This window comes from Triticum aestivum, chromosome 6A (assembly GCF_018294505.1).
Source record: "Triticum aestivum cultivar Chinese Spring chromosome 6A, IWGSC CS RefSeq v2.1, whole genome shotgun sequence".
Taxonomy (NCBI): Eukaryota; Viridiplantae; Streptophyta; class Magnoliopsida; order Poales; family Poaceae; genus Triticum; species Triticum aestivum.
Genome location: NC_057809.1, coordinates 592063085 through 592072639, shown reverse-complemented (window position 1 = coordinate 592072639; position 9555 = coordinate 592063085). Strand labels below are relative to the sequence as shown.

At 43.1% G+C, this 9555-nt stretch overlaps 1 long non-coding RNA gene across 1 annotated transcript; it reads left to right on the top strand.

Annotated features, from left to right (window-relative positions):
* Positions 1–8453: 8453 nt before the first annotated feature.
* Positions 8454–9153, top strand: LOC123131189 (uncharacterized). Its single transcript, XR_006464092.1, has 3 exons — positions 8454–8551; positions 8645–8909; positions 8996–9153. It is a non-coding gene; the product is annotated as an uncharacterized lncRNA (long non-coding RNA).
* Positions 9154–9555: the final 402 nt, after the last annotated feature.

Below are 9555 nucleotides of genomic sequence, written 5' to 3'. Positions count from 1 at the left end.
AGAGAAAGAAATATCGGCTGGCTAAATGAAGTGTGGTTTACCGTCCCAAGGACCAAGGCGGGTTGGGAATTCATGACCTTGAGGTTAAGAATAGGGCCCTCCTTGGCAAATGGTTATTTAAGTTGTTGACCGAAGATGGTGTATGGCAAACCCTCCTTAGGAGAAAATATGTGGGTTCTACGCGATATCCTAGGTATACTGGAAGCCTGGGGACTCTCATTTTTGGGCGGGATTAATGGCAACAAAGAAATATTTCTTCCGCTATGGGTCCTTCTCAATTAAGAATGGCTCGGAAATTAGATTCTGGGAGGATAAGTGGTTAGGTAATGCTACTCTCCGGGAACAACATCCAGCTCTATACAATATTGTACGTCACAAGGGTGATACTATTGCCAAGGTTTTGGAATCATTTCCGCCCAATGTGACGTTTAGAAGGGATTTAATTGGACCTAGACTCCTATCGTGGAACATATTACTTCAACGATTATCCACGGTACAGTTGTCACAGGGGTCCGATTTATTTCGTTGGAACCTACATGGAAATGGGCAATTTTCAGTGGAGTCTATGTATAGAGCTTTGATTCAGTCTGACGTGCCAGTTGATAATAATAAGAAGATCTGGAAGATGAAGATACCTCTTAAGAATAAAATCTTTGCATGGTATCTTCGTCGCGGAGTCATTCTTACTAAAGATAACCTTATTAAGAGGAATTGACATGGAAGTACGCAATGTGTATTTTGTCCGCATGATGAGACAATAAAACATTTGTTCTTCCAATGTAAATTGGCTCGTTCTATATGGTCAGTCATCCAAATAGTTTCTGGCTTGTACCCTCCTTGTAGTGTTGCTAATATATTTGGCAACTGGTTACATGGGATTGATCACAAGTTCAGAATTCTACTTATGGTGGGAGCGCTTGCGGTGATTTGGTCGCTTTGGCTATGTAGAAATGATAAGATTTTTAACGATAAAAGTACTTCGTTTATGCAGGTTATCTACAGATGTACTGGGACGCTTCATTTATGGTCCTCTCTACAACAAGTGGAGAATCGAGACCTGTTTACGGAGGTGTGTACACGATTGAAGCCTACGGCGAGGGATACTTTTACCCAACATGGGTAGCAGCATGATCTTAGGATTGGGCCACCGACGATTTAGGCGCTATACAAATATACATTTTTCTTTGTATTTCGCCTTGCTTTTTTATTTTATTATTCGCTTGTCGTGAGGACATTATTGGCTGTGTGCATCTTAGTTATGCAGAGGCCAGGTGTTACTTAAACCTTTTAAGTAATAAAGCGCCCCTTTTCGAAAAAATCTATGGGTGACTCGCATCTAGGAGCTAGTGCACATGTCGTGCACATTTTTTTTCTAGGATTTGTAGAAAGATCGTATGTTAAGAAAGTCAATGTTAATTCATTTGCCACTTGTGTATTTTCTCTGTATTTTAAAAAATTAAACATGACTACGTGACACTACTGGGAAAAGCCTTATAGGTAAACTCAAATGAGTGGCGGGCACTGCGTAGCACCCGCCACGACTAATTTCAAAACTAGCGGTGGCAGGTACAAAACAGCTCTCTCCACTGCAGATGCAATAGAAACGGCGGGCAGTAAATATGACCCACCACAAGTATATATGCTCCCCTAGGTGTGCCTGCATGCTAAAATTGAGTAGTGGCGGGCAACTATATGCACCCGCCACTGCAACTTGAGCTAACAGTGGTGGGCTGTACGTACTGCCCGCCACAAAGACATAGATTTTATATATCCAGAAGTTAGCACTGGCGAGTAGTATGTACTGCCCGCCAGAAGAACTTTTAACCCCAAAAAATTGCCAAGTAAGTTGTATGTAATAGGAAGTTTCGAGTGCCAGCCGTTGCTATTTGCCGTGGCGGGCATTTGCCATACATGTCACTGTTATTGCCGGCCCTAGTGCCGATTCAATTTCCATTCAAAACCGCATCTGGAAACTCAAACTCTCTCCACTCTTCTAAATCCGGCCCAACCCTGTCGCTGTCCTCTACCGCGCCCGCCCTACTCCGTTGCAGCCCGCTCCTCTTGCCGCCACCGATGTCCTCCACCATGGCCAGCCCCCCTCGCAACCGCCCCCGTCCTCCACCGTGGCCGCCCTTCTCCGTTGCGGCCCTCATCCTCCCTCGTAGCCCCCTCGCCATGACCGCCCTCGTTCGCCTGTGCCATCGTCCACCGCGGCCGCCGTCCGCCACCGTGACCGTCTTCGTCCGTCGAGGCCGTCCTCGTCCGTCGAGGCCTTCGTCCCTAGAGGCTGCTTTCCTTCATGTTCCCCTAACACGATGGCCTCCACCAGCAGCAGAGGGCTGACACCACCGCTGCCAGGCAATGCCTCCTCAATCGAGGCCACCAATCCGTCGCCCGCATCGTGCTCCAACAGTGTGCAGGTAATTAAATTTGATTTGTGTTAGAATGTAGATCAATGTTAGTGTTTATATGCACGTTAATATAGACTGTAGATGACATGCCAAATAGATCTTGAGTGGTTGTTTAGTTGAGGAAGGGAGACAACTACTTAAGTTTGGACGTGATTACTCTATAGCACATGTTAGGAGAAGCAAAAATAATGTAGATTGGCACCCCTCGCCACGGTTGCCCTCGTCCGCCATGGCCTATACGAAATTGGCACTCTTTGCCAAGAGGATTCTATGAACCACCTTGATAGAAATGAAATTAATATATTCACAAAAAACATATAGATTGTAGATGAATTGATTAACAGGGCTTCAAAGGAGTGTCTAAAATATCACGAAACATTGATTAATTTCTGTTTTGCAACAATTTTGACACTCAAAGTTTACATTCTTTAGCAGAAGTCATGCCCAAATTCTTTGGCTATCCATACTCTATATTATTGGTCGATGTAGAACACATACTCAAAAAATATATAAATCATTGTAATACGCACTCTAAAAATTATATAAATCATTGTAATACTTACTTTAAAAAAGACCCTATTCTAAAAAATTATATAAATCATTGTAATATGTAGTTAAAAAAGAACTTCTTGTACAAAATTATATAAATTATTGTAATACATAGTTAAAAAAGAACTTATTCTAACAAAATCTAAAAAAAATCAATGGTTCTAGTCTTCATCTTCCGAATCGAAATCTTCATCAGAACTTAATACTTGGCTTCCAACTGGCGTAATAGATTTGAATATCAACTCATTTCTTGCCTATTGTTTTCAGGAATAACAAGTATTACTACCCACCCCTCAACATCTATCTCATGTTGACTTACAAAATTACTCCATAAAGGACAGCTAATTTTGAGACGGTCATGTCTTTTAACATGATATTCAACTTCTGTTGATTGTTGTGTTTGTCGGCTCATTTACAGTAAAACTGAACCATATTGTTGTAGAGCAAGGCTCCCAACCTATTGATCTATGTATTACCAGCATTAAAAAAGGATAAATTTTATTAAAATGTGAAGTGATGAGATTGCATTTTACATATTGTATATTACTTACCAAATGATTACCAGACATGTCTGTAGCTTTAAAGCAATGGATCTGCGCAGGATAGTCCTCATTCGTCTGTAATATAGTGTGCATGTTGTTGCATTGCCTTTGTGTTAGGTTAAACTCGTTGCTGTATGCAACATGTCTTTCTCCTTCGACAAATACGTCATATTTATGAATTTAAAAAATTGAACAATTGTTAATTATATAAAAGTATTACTAAATAAAAACTAATATAAAACAATATGTACTTACTAATTATATCCTCTGGTTCACCATTTGGAAGTATTAGGGACATATATATCACAAAATTTCTACAGTTGTAGCAAAAATATATCGTGTCTCCTCTTCTTATATCGTCGTCGTAGCAAAAGCAATCTCATCCAATGCCACTTATACGAATTCTATCTCCATTATCTCTCACACACATCCTGTAGCTTGATCCATGAGAAGTCTCGCCTGTGAAATAGCGTTGTTCGATGTAGTACCTAAATTGCTTAACGCCTCGGCAAGGTATATTCTACACATAATTAGTGTACGTAGTAACTTACACCTCAATTTGATATACAATACAGTTACATATCACATTACATACGGAAAAATGTTGACTCACAATCCCATAAAGATGACTGTGTCGAACCATCACTCATAATTGTGGTACTTGTTCATGATCTAAGGTGCACGGTATTACACTAGTACCACAAACGACGCAGACATTAGCCATTTGAACCCGGAATAGTTACATTCAACTGTGTTAGAACACATCGAATATTAATTTAGTACATACAAAATATAAAGTAAATATGTTACCTTGGAGTACTCGTGAATTTTTCTTGATAGAAGGCAAGCAACCAATTTGTGTGATACACTCTTACCTCCGATAATCCACTTCTGAGCCTGGCTCAGCTGCACCTGCCCTGTCGAAAAAAAATCAAATACTAGAAAAAAATCCAAAAAAATTGTGGTATAGATAAATTGATGCTGTCCGCTCCAATTTTCAACTCATTTGGACATCTGGGTAGCTCTCGGCAAAAAAGACAAATTCGAGGTCTGTAAAATGGGTTACTATTCACGCACTATTCTAACCCAATTTATCTTTTTTGCTGAGAGCTGCTCAGATGTCCAAATGAGTTGAAAATTGGAGAGGGCCTCGCGAATAAATTTATCTATCTACCACAGCACCGCACCACAACGTGGGCAACCAAGCGAACTGCAAGCCGGCGGCGCCCTATCCTCAACTGAATGCCGGTGATGGGAGACAAGATTGAGATGCCCATGGCGGCACCTGCGGGCATAAGGGAGATGAAGTTGCAGCCCACCACCACCACACCCCCAGCGGTCGAAGTCCAGCGGGCCGCGCGTGGCATGGCGCGCAGGCCTGGTTGCCCGGATCCAGGGGCGCGCGGTCAGGAGGGGCAGGATGAGACGGACGGCGATGGAGGATGGTGGTCGGGGTCAACACGAGATGCACTGAAACGCATGCACTCAACGAACGCACTGCACGCACGAGCGCCACCGAGCTGCACCACGAGCGCCACCGAACTGCAGAGAGTCCTCTCGCCCAGGAGCCACCAGAGGCATGAGCGACCTGGACCCATCAGCCGTCAAGTCCAGGATGGGGAGGAGGCCGGACGGGGGAGCTGCCCCGGCCGCAGCGGCGGGGGTCCAGGCGGGACGCGATGGAGGCGAATCCCACCGGATCCAGCACAGGGAGAGGTTGCTGTGGCGGGGCGATCGCCATGGATGGGGAGGAGGCAGTGGTGCTGGCCGGAGGGGGTGGACCGGAGGGGCTGGATCCGGCGGCGGGGCGTCGCGGGTGTCCGGTGGGGCATGGATCCGGCGCGGCGGGGTGGTGGGGCGGTGGCGCGGCGGGGCTCGCCAGGGTGGGCGCGGTGGAGGAAGGTGGGGGCGAGGCGGGGGAAAGGTGGGAGAAGGTGAGGTGGTGCTCTGGCGGCGGCGACGCCGGTAGAAGGTGGAGGGAGGTGGGGGTTTGGATCGGGGGAAGAGGGAGGTGGGTGTCGTGCGGGAGCTGGGGGTGGGCTTTGTCAGTGGCAGTGGGGTGGTTCGGTTCGCGGTGCGGTACGGAGAGAGGTGTTAGCAGAATAAGCGATTCGGTGTGCAGAATAAGACTCTTAAGGGTGTTATCATAATAGTATATATATATATATATATATATATATATATATATATATATATATATATATATATATATATATATATATTGTTACTATCCATCATCCAGAGTGCAGAATAAGTTATTCTTCACCCGAGGTAATCTTACGATCATTTCATAATTAAATTACGTTTAGAATTCAAATAGTTACATTCCTATTGATTCACTACGTAAAATTTGACATAAAAAAAATAAAAATATAGGTCATAAGACAAGAAAATTTGTAGTTTATGTGTATTTTAGACTATGTTTTTACGTTTGTAATTTTACGTAACATAAAATATTTTTTACGGCGATTATATATTTTTTTACGGTCTCTTTTTACGTCGGAAATAAGACAAAACTTACGGAACTTAAAATTACGATGCATTGATGGTAAAATAGAGGGGAGTGAAGAATAACTATTCCTCAACCAGGGTGATGAATAGCGCAATCGTAGATAGATTTTGCTCTTGAAGGCCTTCCCGGTTTGCATCCCAAACTCCGTGGCAATCTGAACCCAATTTGGACCATGGAAATATGCCCCCCCCCCGGCCGCCCCGCCGGCGTTGGTGATCACAGGTATGCCAATTTTTTAGGTGCCGTCCAGATCGATGGGCAAGTGGACCACATGCATGAACTCGGCCCTTCCCCAACAAGGATACGCTAAGCATGATAAGATTGCGAAACGACCGCCCACTTCATAAAGTCATCTTGCAGATCTACACATATTTCTTTGCAAGTGACCTCAACCTTGTAACAAGCACCTAGCCTCGTGTTGTCACACCAGAGGCTTGCTTCGTTCATTGCCTACCATTTTTAGTTAATATATGTTAAACCACATACTCAATTCCGTATCCTAAATATATGTTAAACCACCTAATCCACTTTTAGTTAGTATATGTTAAACCACAAACATTTTAGCTGCAACCCGTTTCACTATAAATAGAAGTAACTAATAGCCACAAACATTCTCACTATAAATAGCACGTAGCCTACTATCGCCACACTAGGGGTATGCATGCTTCATTCATTGCCAACCATTCCGTATGCTAAGGCGTTGTTTGGATAGGCAGTATATACAGAACGGGGTCTCCACAAACCAGGGAAACGGCGTAACAAACTAAAATCTCGTTTGGCCACTCAAGCTAATCCATGAATACAGAAAACTCGGCTTTCCAAAATCCCGAATTTTGGGTATATGGAAAAACTGCTAATAGTCGTTTTCCCATAAACGAGTTTTGCATAAACCGGATCCCAGCGTAGAGCAGAGCACGCGCTCGCCGGCGGCTGCGCATGGAGTCGTGCAGCATGGAGAAGAGGCGACAGGGCGTCAGGGAGGAGAGCAAGCGCTCGCCGGCGGCTGCGCATGGAGTCGTGCAGCATGGAGAAGAGGCGACAGGGCGTCAGGGAGGAGAGCAAGCGCTCGCCGGCGGCTGCGCATGGAGTCGTGCAGGATGGAAAAGAGGCGACAGGGCGTCAGAGAGGAGAGCAAGCGCTCGCCGGCGGCTGCGCATGGAGTCGTGCGGGATGGAGAAGAGGCGACAGGGCGTCAGGGAGGAGAGCAAGCGCTCGCCGGCGGCTGCGTGCGGAGTCATGCAGGACTGAGGGGACGCGACGAGGGCGGTTGGCCCGACGATCTCGGGAGCAGAGCAGGCGCTCATCGGCGGCTGTGCGCCGAATCATGCAGGACGGAGGCGACGCGATGAGGGCAGTTGGTACACGACCTTAGGGAGTAGCGCAAGCGCTCGCCGGCGGCTGTGCACGGAGTCGCCTAGACGGATGGGAATGCGACGAGGAAAGCCCGGGCCGACGATCTCGTAGACCGGGGAAAGCATGAAGGGAAACACAGCAGCAGCCGGATGGAGGATTCATACGCTGCCGAGTTTGGAAGCCTCGTCAATGGACAATGGGGAAGAAGGTCACGGGTGATGTGTAGGATAAGATGTTTGCTATCCAAACAAAAAACTCTACGGACCTGGTTTATTGATTTTTTAACCAAAACAAAGTTCTCTGTAAACGCGTTTTTCACAAAACGAATAGCAAAACCAGTTTTCCTAGAAATCAGCTAAAAACTCATTTTCTATAATCCCATGACTAATCCTCATTATCCAAACAACGCCTAAATGAATGATAAGCCAGACAACCTATTTTTGTTTGAACCACACGTAATCATATATGCCTAATTAAGTATAAATAGAGACAACAACGCTGCGCAGGGTGAGAGGTAAGAGAGTGTTGCATTTCGGCGCCCAGGCTCATTTGCACCCGGTCAGAAAAATAAAAATAAATCCTAGAAAAATTCAAAAAAAATCCAATTTTTGTGTGGTAGATAAATAAATTTATCCGTGAGGTCTTGTCCAATTTTCAACTCATATGGACATCTGAGCAGCTCTCGGCAAAAAGATAAATTGGGTCAGAACAGTGCGTGAATACTAACCCATTTTATAGACCCTGAATTTTTCTTTTTTGCCGAGAGCTACTCAGATATCCAAATGAGTTGAAAATTGGAGCGGACAGCATAAATTTATTTACCACACAATTTGTTTTTTGATTTTTTTTCTAGTATTTGATTTGATTTTTTTTCGACAGGGCAGGTGCAGCTGAGCCAGGGCTCAGAAGTGGATTATCGGAGGTAAGAGTGTATCACACAAACTGGTTGCTTGCCTTCTATCAAGAAAAATTCACGAGTACTCCAAGGTAACATATTTACTTTATATTTTGTATGTACTAAACTAATATTTGATGTGTTCTAACACAGTTGAATGTGACTATTTTAGGTTCAAATGGCTAATGTCTGCGAGATTTATGGTACTAGTGTAATACCGTGCACCTTAGCTCATGAACAAGTACCACAATTCTGAGTGATGGTTCGACACAGTCATCTTTATGAGATTGTGAGTCAACATTTTTCCGTTTGTAATGTGATATGTAACTGTATTGTATATCAAATTGCGGTGTAAGTTACTACGTACACTAATTATGTGTAGAATATACTTTGCCAAGGAGTTAAGCAATTTAGATACTACATCGAACAACGCTATTTCACAGCCGAGACTTCTCATGGATCAAGCTACAGGATGTGTGTGAGAGATAATGGAGATAGAATTCGTACAAGTGGCATTGGATGAGATTGCTTTTGCTACGACGACGATATAAGAAGAGGAGACACGATATATTTTTGCTACAACTGTAGAGATTTTGTGATGTATATGTCCCTAATACTTCCAAATGGTGAACCGAAGGATATAATTAGTAAGTACATATTGTTTTTTATTAGTTTTTTATTTAGTAATACTTTTATATAATTAACAATTGTTCAATTTTTTAAATTCATAAAGATGACGTATTTGACGAAGGAGAAAGACATGTTGCATACAGCAATGAGTTTAATCTAACACAAAGGCAACGCAACAACATGCACACTATATTACAGACGAATGAGGACTATCCTGCGCAGATCCATTATTGCTTTACAGCTACGGACATGTCTGATAATAATTTGGTAAGTAATATACAGTATGTAAAATGCAATCTCATCACTTCACATTTTAATAAATTTTATCCTTTTTTAATGCTGGTAATACATAATTTTTTAGAATAGAATCTTTTTTAAGGTAAGTATTACAATGATTTATGTAATTTTTAGAGTGTGTATTACAATGATTTATATATATTTTGAGTATGTGTTCTACATCGACCAATAATATAGAGTATGGATGGACAAAGAATTTGGGCATGACTTCTGCTAAAGAATGAAAACATTGAGTGTCAAAAATGTTGTGAAACAGAAATTAATCAATGTTTCGTGATATTCTAGACGCTCCTTTGAAGCTCTGTTGATCAATTCATCTACAATCTATATCTTTTTTGTGAAAATATTAATTTCATTTCTATCAAG